Source organism: Carcharodon carcharias, chromosome 3 (assembly GCF_017639515.1).
Source record: "Carcharodon carcharias isolate sCarCar2 chromosome 3, sCarCar2.pri, whole genome shotgun sequence".
In the NCBI taxonomy this organism is placed as follows: Eukaryota; Metazoa; Chordata; class Chondrichthyes; order Lamniformes; family Lamnidae; genus Carcharodon; species Carcharodon carcharias.
In genome coordinates, this window is record NC_054469.1 from 50340445 (window position 1) to 50353978 (window position 13534).

Genomic DNA, 13534 nt, shown 5'->3' on the forward strand with positions numbered 1-13534 from the left:
GAGATGGCAGAAATGGCGGAGGGTGATCCTTTGAATACGCAAACCAGTGGGGTGGAAAGTGAGGACAAGGGGAACCCACTCATGGTCCTGGGAAGGAGGAAAAGGGGAGAGGGCATAAATGTGGGAAATGGTTGGACATGGTTGAGGGCCCTGTCAACCACTTCTTTCAATTTAGTCTGCTATATATGCTGTGTTCCCACATTGTCAGGTAGTTGCCAATGTTGTAGTTATAACAGCGTGGCATTGATAGCTCTGGAGCACAATCTTCAGTACTATTGCTGGGATGCTGTCAGGACCCTGTGAATTTTTTTGCATAAAAAAATATTGAAATAATATAAATATGACCTTTTTAAAGACTATCTGAGCTAATTTTAACAGGAGCAATCATTTTTAAAAGTCCAAAATTTCTCTGGGATTCTGCTAGGTTCAGACAGCAACACTGACAGGAGACCTGCAGAACCCACTGTAAAATGCCAGCCCCAGTAGCAAGCACAGTATAGCTGACTGCCTTGCTTAGTACCTCTGACATCTGCCTATTGTGACTTGAATTTTCATTCCCCCTCACACTCTGTGCTCACTGTATTTTGCCTTCTGCACTGTTCAGATGAGGTTTAAGCTTGAGGAACAGTACCTTATCTTTCAAATAGGTGCTTTGAAGCACCCTGGGTTTACTTATTACCTTTAATAACTTTGGACTTTAACTGTAGCTCCTACTTTCTCTTCAGGAGGAAGTGTTGGCAATGTTGCATTAGCTTGTTAGGGTTTCTGCAACAGGTTAAGGAAATGGGTTCATGCTTAGTACAGGAGTTCTCTGTCGGAACATCATGCTAATGAAGTGGTCTGCACTCTTGATAGTAACTTGGTTTTCTTCCTCTACCAGGCTCCTGTGCTGCTAAAGCTTGCTGCACTTTGCCAATTTTTCATGCTTCTTTTTCTAATTGCTTATCCCTCACATCTTTAAGCCATTCACATACTCCCTCTGCCTTTTTAATGCTTTCATGGGATGTGAGCATCACTGGCAAGGCCAGAATTTGTTGTTGCATTTGTCTTTGTCTTTTATTGCTTTCATAAGCACATAGGAAGTAGGAGCAGGTGAGGTTTGTATGGCCCATCAAGCTTGTTCCACCACTCAATGTGATCATGACTGACCTTAGGTTTCAACTCCACTTTCCTGCCCACTCTCCATATCCCTTGATCCCGTGAGACACCAAAAATCTGTCTCTTTCAGTCTTAAACATATTCAATGATGGAGCATTTACAACACTCTGGGGTAGAGAATTCCAAAGAATCAGATTGAAGAGATTTCTCCTCATCTCAGTCCTAAACGATCAGCTTTGTACCCTGAAACTGTGCCTCCTTGTTCTAGATTCTCCAGCCAGGGGAAATAACCTCTCAGTATCTATCCTGTCGAGTACCTTCACAATCTTGAATGTTTCAGTGTGATCACCTCTCATTCTTCTAAACAACAGAGGATATAGACTCAATTTATTCAGCCAATCATTATAAGACAACCTTCTGAAACGACGGACCAATCCAGTGAACCTTCGCTGTACTGTCTCCAAAGCAAGGATATCCTTCCTTAAATTTGGAGACCAAAATTGTACACAATATTCCAGGTGTCATCTCACCAAAGCCTCCTATTATTGTTGCAAGACTTATTTATTCTTGTACTCCAATTCTTTTGCAATAAAGGCTAACATGCCATTTACTTTCCTAATTGCTTGTTGTACCTGCATGCTAATTTTTTTGTGTTCCTTGTACCAGTACACCCAAGTCTCTCTGAACATCAACATTTACCATATGTCTTTAAAAATAATTCTGCTTTTCTATTCCTATGACTAAAGTGAATAACCTCACACTTCCCCATATTATAGTCCATCTTCCACCTTGTTGTCCACTCAGTTAATCTGACTATATCTCTTTTACTTTCACTCCATTGTTTCATATTAATATAATTAATCTATTTAACTATTTCTGTATTTCCACTTTAGCATTTTACATTATATGAATATTCTTAAGGTGAGTTAGATAGCTTCTTGATTGACAAGGGAGTCAAAGGGTATAGAGAGTAGACATGAAAGTAGAGCTCAGGTCACAATTTAATCAGCAATGATTGTGTCAAATGGTAGAGCAGGTTTGTCCTGCTCCTAAATCATATGTTCTTTCAAAATATGTGTGTGTATTTGTTTACCTCTGCCTTTTCTTCACCCTGTCCTTTTTAAATGCCTTTCATCAGTGATGTATTCTCTAATATTAGAACATAAGAAATAGAAACAGGAGTAGACCACATTTAGCCCCTCAAGTCTGCTCCACCATTCAATAAGATCATGACTGATCTTCTTGATTTCGATTCCCACATTCCCATCTAACCCCGAAAGCCTTTGATTCCCTTGCCTAACAAGAATCTATCTACCTCAACCTTAAAAATATTCAATCACCCGGCCTCCACCACCTTCTGAGGCAGAGAATTCCAAAGTTGCACAACCCTCTGAGAGAAAAAAATTCTCCTCATTTCTGTCCTAAAAGAGCGACCCCCTAATTCTGGACTCACCCACAAGTGGAAACATCCTTTTGACGTCCACCTTGTCAAGGCCGTTCAGGATCTTGTATACTTCAATCAAATCACCCCTCGCTCTTCTAAACTCCAGTAGAAACAAGCCCAGTCTATCCAACCTTTCCTCATAAGACAATCCATTCATTCCAGGTATCAATCCAGTAAACTTCCTTTGAACCGCCTCGAATGCATTTACATCCTTCCTTAAACAAGGAGACCAAAACTGCACACAGCATTCGAGATGCGGTCTCATCAATGCCCTGTATAACTGAAGCATAGCGCCCTTACCTTTATGTTCAATCCCTCTCGTAATGAAGGATAGCATTCCATTAGCCTTCTTAATTACTTGTTGTACCTGCATACTAACTTTTTGTGTCTCATGTACTAGGGTGCCTAGATCTCTCTGCAACTCAGAATTATGCAGCTGTTCTCCATTTAAATAGTACTTTGCTTTTTTGTACTTCCTGTCAAAGTGAACAACCTCACATTTTCCCACATTAAACTCCATTTGCCAGATTTTTGCCCGCTCACACAGCCTAGTTATATCCATCTGCAACCTCTTCACAACACACTTTCCGATCTATCTTTGTGTCATCTGCAAATTTAACTACCATGTCTTCACTCCCCTCATCCAAGTCCTTGATGTAAATTGTAAAAAGATGAAGCCCCAGCACAGACCCCTGTTGGACGTCACTTCTGCCAATCAGAAAAAGACCTATTTATGCATACTCTCTGCTTTCTGCCAGCCAGCCAATCTTCTATTCATGCTAATATGCTACCCACTACACCAGGCGCTTTAATTTTCCATAATAATCTTATATGTGGCACCTTATCAAATGCCTTCTGGAAATCCAAGTACAGTACGTCTACAGGCTCCCCTTTATCCACTGCACATGGTACTCCTTCAAAATACTCTAATGAAATGGTTAAACATGATTTTCCTTTCACAAAACCATGTTTAGTCTTCCCAATTGCCTTGAGCTCTTCTAAGTGCCCAGCTGTAACCTTCCCATAACAGACATCAAGCTAACTGGCCTATGGTTCTGTCGAAGGGTCATGAGGACTCGAAACATCAACTCTTTTCTTCTCCGCCGATGCTGCCAGACCTGCTGAGTTTTTCTAGGTAATTCTGTTTTTGTTTTTGTTATGGTTTCCTCTTTCTACTTCTCTCCCTTCTTGAAGAGAGGGGTTATATTTGCTACTTTCCAATCTGATGGAACCTTTCCAGAATCTAGCGAATTTTGGAAAATTAACACCCAGCGCATCAACTATCTCATTAGCCACCTCCTTTAAGACACTAGGATGTAGTATATCCGGACCCGGAGACTTGCCAGCCCACAGATCCATCAATTTGCTCAGTAGCGTTTCCCTAGTGATTTCAATTTCACCAAGTTCCTTTCTTCCATTCACCTCCTAATTTGCAGCTATTACTAGAATGTTTTTTTGTATCCTTTATAGTGAACACAGAAGCAAAATATTTGTTCATTTCTTCTACCATTTCCTTATTATCTACTATTAACTCTCCACTGTCACTCTCTAGAGGACCCACTCACTTTACTTACTCTTTTCCTTTTTAATACCTGTAGACCTCTTGCTATCCATTTTTACATTTATAGCTAGCTTCTTCTCATACTCTAATTTCTTTCTCCTGATTAACCCTTTAGTCATTTTCTGCCGTTCTTTATATTCTGTCCAATCATCTGTCCTGCCACTCACCTTTGTGGAGTTGTATGCTTTTTCCTTAAGTTTGGTGCTTTCCTTTACATCTCTACTTAACTACGGATGGTGGGTCCTCCCCTTAGAATTTTTCTTTATAGTAGGAATGTGTTTATTCTGAATACTCTGAAATATCCCCTTAAATGTCTGCCACTGCTTCTCTGTTGATCTATCCTCAAACCTAGTTTCCCAGCTCACTTCAGCTAGCTCAGCTTTCATCCCCACATAGCTGTTCTTATTTAAGTTTAAGACCCACTCTTCTCCCTTTCAAACTGGATGCAAAATTCAATCGTATTGTGGTCGCTGCTACCTAGGGGTGCCTTTACTCTGAAGTCATTAGTTAATCCTGTCACATTACACAATACCAAATCTAATATAACCTGCTCTCTGGCTGGTTTCAGAACATGTTGCTCTAAGAAACTATCTTGAAAGCATTCTAAGAGCTCCTCATCCAGGCTACTACTGCCAATCTGATTTTTCCAGTTTATGTATAGATTAAAATCACCCATGATTATTGCCATCCCTTTATCTAAGCAAACAATATATTCTCTTGAATACTTTGTCTTACACTGTGGCTACTGTTTGGGGGCCTGTAGACCATTCCCACTAATGACTTTTTCCTCATCTCTGCCCAAACCGATTCTATGTCCTGATCTCCTGAACCAAGGTCATCTCTAACTATTGCACCAATACCCTCTTTGATTAACAGTGTTACCCCTCCACTTTTACCTACCTCCCTATTCTTCTTGAAGGTCATGTACCCTTCAATATTAAGGACCCAATCATTGTCGTCCTGCAGCCATGTCTCCGTAATTGCTCTCAGATCATATTTATTTACTTCAATGTGGGCCATCAATTTATTTACTTGGTTATGAATGCTACATGCATTCAGATAGAGAGCCTTCAGTTTTGTCTTTTTGTTACCTTTGTAATATCTAGTCTTGACTGTTGATGTAGTCTTAAGGCTTTTTCTCTCTGTCCCTTCCTGCCATTCTCTGACCCTCATTTCTCATATTACTATTTTGTTCTCCTGTCTTGACTCTACACCTTGAATTGCTACCTCTACCCAAACTTGATCCCTCACTCCTCTTGTTTATCTTAAAGCCCTTTCTCCTTCCCTAATTATGCGATTTGTGAGGACACTCATCCCAGCATGGTTCAGTTGTAAACCCTGCCAAGAGTACAGCCCCCACTTTCCCCAGTACTGATTACCTTTGAGGTTCTGCTTCTTAATTTGGTCCCTAGCTCCTCATACTGACTTTGCAGAACCACTTTCCTAATTCTACCTATGTCATTGATACCTATATGGATCCTTCTCCTCCCACTGCAAGTTCCTCTCCAGACCTGAGCAGGTACCCTGAACTCTGACATCGGGCAGGCAACAAAGCTGTCTGGACTCTCGCTCTTGCTGCAGAGAGCAATGTCAATCCCCCTCATTATACTATGCCCTACTACCACTACATTCCTTATTGCTCCCCCCACTTGAATGGCTTCCTATACCACAGTGCCATGGCCAGCCAGCTCATCCACCTTGCTGACTTCACTTTCATCCAAACAGGCTGTGAGCATCTCAAACCTGTTTGACAATTTCAAAGCCTGAGGCTCCTCCTCTACTGTCTGCTCGGTCCCATTACCTGCCTCACTGACAGTCGCATCCTCCTGTCCCTCACTGCTGACCAAAACAGTTGACCCTATTCTAAGAGGCGTGACTGTCTTCTGGAACAAAGTATCCAGGTATGTCCCCCCCTCCCTTTTGTTGTGCAGTGTCTGCATTTCGGCTTCCAGATCAATGACCCTGATCCGGAATTCTTCGAGCTGCTTACGTTTCCTGCATTTGTCATGGATCACCTTGGCATCCAAAAGCTCCCACATCTCACAGCTGCAACATAACAACTTTCCCGCCATTCTAACATATGTTAATTAGTTAATTTACTTTAATTACCTCCTTCCTAAGTTTGCTACAATTTACTGTGCTTATTGAATGCTAATACCACTGAAAGAAAAGGTTATATGCTTCTTAACTACAAGGTATGTGTTTTAGAAGATTGTTTAAATGACTTTATTTTTATTGCTTTTTTACCTTTACTGTTTGATTTTAAGTTTAACGTTTTCAAATTTTGAATTATTATTTTAAAGTTTTAGTTGTTTTTATTTATAGATCTACCTTAACTCACCTGTCCTAAGCTGGTTTCTCACACACTGTCCCTTAGACCGAGCATTTACTGGCCAATCAACGTCCTAGCTTCCTGTGACATCACAGTTGCTTCTTCTTCCTGGACTGCGCCCTTTCCAAACTGAAGACTCTGCGCTCTCCACGCCCTTTTCAAACTGAAGTCCCCGCTGCTCTCGGTGCCCTTTTCAAACTGAAGTCCCCGCTGCTCTCGGTGCCCTTTTCAAACTGAAGTTCCCGTCACTCTCCGTGCACTTTTCAAACTGAAGTCTCTCCCACCTCCCCGTCCTTTTCAAACTGAAGTCCCCATCACTCTCCGTGCACTTTTCAAACTGAAGTCCCCGTCACTCTCCGTGCACTTTTCAAACTGAAGTCCCCGTCACTCTCCGTGCACTTTTCAAACTGAAGTCCCCGTCACTCTCCGTGCACTTTTCAAACTGAAGTCCCCGTCACTCTCCGTGCACTTTTCAAACTGAAGTCCCCGTCACTCTCCGTGCACTTTTCAAACTGAAGTCCCCGTCACTCTCCGTGCACTTTTCAAACTGAAGTCCCCGTCACTCTCCGTGCACTTTTCAAACTGAAGTCCCCGTCACTCTCCGTGCACTTTTCAAACTGAAGTCCCCGTCGCTCTCCGTGCACTTTTCAAACTGAAGCCCCCACCGCTCTCCGCACCCTTTTCAAACTACCTCCCTGTTGCTCTCCGCACCCTTTTCAAACTAAAGTCCCTGTTGCTCTCTGCGTCCTTTTCAAACTACCTCCCCATCGCGCTCTGCACCCTTTTTAAACTGAAGTCCCCATCACTCTCCGTGCACTTTTCAAACTGAAATCCCTGTCACTCTCCGTGTACTTTTCAAACTGAAGCCCCCACCACTCCCCTCACCCTTATCAAACTGAAGACCCTGCTGCTCTCCGCGTCCTTTTCAAACTGAAGTCCCCACCGCTCTCTGCGCCCTTTTCAAACTGAAATCCCCACCGCTCTCCACGCCCTTTTCAAACTGAAATCCCCACCGCTCTCTGCGCCCTTTTCAAACTGAAGTCTTTCCCACTCTTCACGCCCTTTTCAAACCGAAGTCCCCACCACTCTCCGTGCCCTGTTCAAACTGATGTGTCTCCCGCTCTCTGCGTCCTTTTCAAACTGAAGTGTCTCCTGCTCTCTGCTCCCTTTTCAAATTGAAGTCCCCGCCGCTCTCCGCGCCCTTTTCAAACTTTGTTTTCAAATATTGTAATGACAGATAATCCGCATCCAAATTACCAGTGCTGCTGATGCTGCTGAACATTACCAGCATTTTCTGTTTTAATTTCTGATTTCCAATGTTGTTTTTGCTGCCAATTCCGGGAGTTGTAGTCCTTCAGAGTGATTTGCACAGATTGATACTGCTGCAATATGGGGGTCTCCTACTGGATCCCACCCTCTTCACTTAGAGTCCCAAGAAAGCATGAAAATTATTTGACAAAACTTTCATCAGGTTATTCAAAAAGCACAACAATTAATTTCATGTATAAGTTTAATGATGTACTTTGTGAATTATTTAATTGAAGTTTCTCTTAGAAAATCTTTGTAATTCTTTATTGAGGTGATGAACTGAAATGATAGCCACAGTAATGTTTAAAAAGTATGAATAATTTAATGGTTGCCTTTCTCCATTTTACATAAGTGGTTGCTTCCGAACTTCCAATGTGTGATTTGTATTCTTTGTTCCTTCTTGTTATCTGTTGATTAGTACATTGATTATATGTTTAGGTGTCTTTGCTTGACATTTTAAAACTATATTTGACCAATATGGTACAAGTGTGCTGCATTAAGGTATGGTGCACATCTGTTACACTGTTACCTTAAAACAGCAGTGTTATGTGATGTGCAATGCATTATTCAGCTTGTAAGGTGAAACTATGACCTATATCCACAATTTCCAACTATTAAGTAAACAGAGCTGCAGATCATTCAGAGTTCAGTTCATGTTTTGTCATGAATTTTTGATTGTAAACAAAAACAGAAAATTTGGGAAGCACTCGGCAGCATCTGTGGAGAGAGAAACAAAGTTTACATTCAAGCCTTTCATCAGAATGGGCAAAGTTAGAGATGGTAACAGGTTTTAGCAAGTGCAGAGGCAGGGAAAGGGGAAGGTGGAAAGAATACAAGGTCTGTAATAGGGTGGAAGGCAGGAGAAATTAAAAGACAAAAGAGATGATGGTACAAGGCAAAAGGAGGTAGTAATGGTAACCAACCTGCCTGCCGCAGAAGCATTTGTCCATCACACTATCGGTAGGAGTGAACGCCACACAGTCCTTGTGGAGACGATGTGTCTTCATATTGAACATATCTTCCATCATGTTGTGTGGCACTACCACCGTGTTAAAAGGGATTAATTTCGATCAGATCTAGCAGCTCAAGATGGGCATCTGTGAGGTGCAGTGGGCCATCAGCAGCAACAGAATTGCACTCAACCACAATCTGTAACCTCAGGGCCTGGCACATCCCCCACTCTACCATTACCACCAAGCCATGGGATCAACCCTGGTTCATTGAAGAGTGCAGGAGGGCATGCCAGGAGGAGCACCAGGCATACCAAAAAATGAGCTGTCAACCTGTTGAAGCTATAATACAGGACTACTTGCGTGCCAAACAGCAAAAACAGCAAGCAATAGACACAACTAAGCAATTCCACAACCAACAGATCAGATCTAAGCTCTGCAGTCCTGCCACATCCAGTTGTGAATGGTGCTGGACAATTAAACAACTCACTGGAGGAGAAGACTCCACAAATATCCCCATCCTCAATGATAGAGGAGCCCAGAACATCAGTGCAAAAGATGTTCGCTGATGATTGCACAATGTTCAGCACCATTTGTGACTCCTCAGATACTGAAGCAGTCCATGTCCAAATGCAGCACGACCTGAAAAATATCCATGCTTGGGCTGACAAGTGGCAAGTAACATTCACGCCACACAAGTGCCAGGCAATGACCTCCAACAAGAGAGAATCTAACTATTGGCCCTTGACGCTCAATGACATTAACATCACTGAATTCCCGACTATCAACATCTTGGGGGTTACCATTGACCAGAAACTGAACTGGACTAGCCATATAAATACTGTGGCTACAAGAGCAGGTCAGAGGCTAGGAATCGTGTGGCAAATAACTCACCTCCTGACTCCCCAAAGCCTGTCCACTATCTACAAGGCCCAATTCAGGAGTGTGATGGAATACTCTCCACTTACCTGGATAAGTGCAGCTCCAACAACATTCAAGAAGCTTGACACCATCTAGGACAAAGCAGCCTGCTTGATTGGCACCACATCTGCAAAAAGTCACTCCCTCCACCACCGACACACAGTGGCAGCAGTGTGTACCACCTACAAAATGCACTGCAGAAACTCACCAAGGCTCCTTAGGCAGCACTTTCCAAGCCCACAATCGCTAACATATAGAAGGACAAGGGCAGCAGACACATGGGAACACCACTACCTGGAAACTCCCCTCCAAGCCACTCACCATCCTGACTTGGAAATATATTGCCGTTCCTTCACTGTTGCTAAGTCAAAATCCTGGAACTCTGTCCTTAACAGCACTGTGGGTGTACCTACACCACTTGGACTGCAACGGTTCAAGAAGGCAGCTCACCACCACCTTCTCAAGATCAATTAGGAATGCGCAATAAATCTTGGCCTAGCCAGTGACACCCACATCCCATAAATGAATTTTTAAAAAGGGGCAAGGAAAGAAACAAGAGATGTGTCTAGAAGGAGGATCAAGTGGCAATAGGAGAACCATTACCAGCAGCTGCCATCTGAAAAAAACTTGGGTGCAGTGGATCTGAAACTGTTGAATTCAGTGTTGAGTTTGTAAGGCTACAAAATGTGTAATCAAAAGATGAGTTGTTGTTCCTTGAGCTTACTTTGAGCTTCATTGGAGCAGCGTAGGAGACCAAGGACAGGGAGGTTGGACCGGGAGTGAGATGGTGAATTAAAACAACAGTCCAACATAAGATCAAGGTCACATTTGTAGACTTACTGGAGATATGCAGCAAAGTGGTCACCCAATGGGGGGAGGCGGTGGCATGATATTGTTATTGTCACTGGACTAGTATTCCAGAGGCTCAGGGTAATTGTCTGGGGACCATGGCTGATGGTGGAATCTGAATTTAATAAAAATCTAGAATTAAAAGTCTGTTGATGAACATGAAAACCACAGCCAATTGTTGTAAAAATCCACCTGGCTCACTAATGTCCTTTTAGGGAAGGAAATCTGCCCGTCCTTACCTGGTCTGGCCTACATGTGATTCCAGACCCACAGAAATGTGGTTGACTCTTAAATGCCCTCTGAATCAGGCATTGGCAATAAATGCTGGGCTAGCCAGCGATGCCCACATCACATGAACAAATAAAAAAAAAATCTGCATTTGGCCTCCCCAGTATAGAGGCGACCAAACTGTGAGCAACAAAAATAATATTCGGAATTGACTGAAGTACCAGTAATTGCTGTTTCAGCTGGAAGTAGTGCTTAGGGGCTTTGGACTTCACCTTCATTTTGATGCCATTACCAAACACATCTTCCTCTCCCTTTTCAGCATTCTGAGGGGACTGTTTCCTCCATGACACCCTCATCAAAACTCAAACAGACCAAAACCCCACCCCTTTCCAAGACACCTTCCCATGCAAGCACAGATGATGCAACATCTTCCCTTTTACCTCCTCCTTCCCACTATCCAAGGCCCCAAACAGACTTTCCAGTCAAACAACAATTTACATTTTTCAATTCTGTACCAACTGTATTCACTGCTCACAATGCAGTCTCCTCTACATTGGTAAGACCAAAGGCAAATTGGGAGATCACGTTGCAGAACACCTTTGTTCAATCTGCAGGTGTGACCCTGAGCTTTCAATCATCTTATTTTAATCCTCCACCTCACTCCCATTCTGAACATGTATGGTGGTAAAATGCTTGTTGGTTTCAGTTCCAAGTTAAAAACAGCCATCTTATGTAACTGGCTTTTTCCCTGTTTTTTGCCTGTAACAAAACATGACATACCATTTTTGTAAAAAAGTACTAGCAGATCTGAATTGGCAATGGATCAGAGGATAAGTTGCTATAGAATGGGGATTTTATGCGATGTAACAATGCATCTCAGACAGTGCATATTGGGTTCACTGGTTTGTGATGATTTGAAAATGTTGAATTTCATTTTTGTTATGTACTCTAGGATTGAATTTTCTGATTCCAACATGTATTTTTTTTAAAACATCAAATTACTTGACACGCTCATTATGACATATTCATTTACCCATATGTATTTAATTGTTTTAACTGTGTTTGAGTAGATTTCAGGATAGAACATCAAGACAGTAGACAATATGTGCCAGGTTGGAGGTAAATATCTGGTTTTAGCAAAAGGGAAAGGAGGAGTTTTGAGATTTAACAGCATGGGGTTAGGCTGCAAAATTGGTGTTTCACAGCACTGGGTTTGGGAGCATGGGACAACCGGTGATGTAGCAGCAATGGGAAGGGAGAACTTGGGTGTTAGAAATAGGGGTGGAAATTGGCTAACTGGGATTCCTGGCATCGAATAGCAATAGTTGAGGTGTGGCAGCACTATTTTAAGAACATAAGAACATAAAAAACAGGAACAGGAGTAGACCATTCGGCCTCTCCAGCCTGCTCCACCATTCAATAAGATCATGGCTGATCTTCTTATGTTTCAGTTTCCGCATTCCCATCTAACCCCAATAACCTTTGATCAAAGCAAAATACTGCTGATGCTGGAAATCTGAAACAAAATCAAAAAGTGCTGGGAAAACTCAGCAGGTCTGACAGCATCTGTGGAGAGAGAAACAGAGATAACATTTCGAGTCCATATGACTCTTCTTCAGAACTGAAGGAAAGTAGAAATCTGGTGAAATATATAGTGTTTAAGGAGGGTGGAACAGGTGAATCTGGATAGAAGGCAAGCGATAGATGGAGCAAAGGAGAGATTGCGAAAGATGTCATAAATAAAAGGTCAAAGGGTTGTTAATAGTGATGGTACTGACTAAAGAAGATGCTAATGGTGACATTGGGAGTGGAAAGCAGAATGTGACATTGGCAGGACCAGAGTAAGCACTCTGGAAAGCGACAGATGGCCCTAGTCAGGGTGGTGTGGGGGGAGGGGACAGTGGTGGGAAAAAAGATTGAAAAGGCTAAAAGCTGGAGATAAAACAATGAATAAAATAATGAATAAAGTGAATAAAATAAAGAATAAAATAACTTTTGATTCCCTTGCCTAACAAGAATCTATCGACCTCTGCCTTAAAAATATTCAATGACACCACCTCCAGCATCTTATGAGGCACAGAATTCCAGGAATTTGTAAGAAGTCTCTGCAGAGACATTAAATGAAATGTCTTTCTATCAGTTGCTGGAAAGTAAATGTTTTCCTTAGATAAGTAAATACCACAACTGCACAAATAAGCATATAAGTGCAGCTATAACATCTGGTGAACCAGCGGGAACAGGTATGAGCCTAAATTGAAGGATTGACAGATTTTAACTGCTTTTAATAGCAGTTTCATACAATTGAGTGGTTTGCTTGGCCATTTTCAGAGGGCATCTGTAAATCAACAAATTACTGTTGGTTTGGAATCACATGTGGGGAGATGTTGGCGTAGTGGTAATATCACTGGACTATTAATCCAGAGGTGCAGGCTAATGCTCTGGGACACAGGTTCAAATCCCACCAAGGCAGCTGGTGTAATTTAAATTCAATTAATAAAATCTGGAACATTAAAACTAGTCTAATTATTGATGACCATGAATTTATCATTGATTGTTGTAAATTGTCCTTGGAAATCTGCCACCCTTACCAGGTCTAGCCTACATGTTGATTCTTAACTGCCCTTTGAAATGGCCTGGCAAAATACTCAGTTCAAGGGCAGTTAGGAATGCCCACATCCGGTGAAAGAATAAAGAAAATATAGGCCAGGTTGGGTAATATGGCAGATTTCCTTCCCTAGAGGACATAAGTGAACCAGATGGGTTTTTATGACAATCTGGTAGTTAAGTGGTCGCCATTACTGATATTTTCTATTCCAGATTTATTTAATTAATTGAATTTAAGT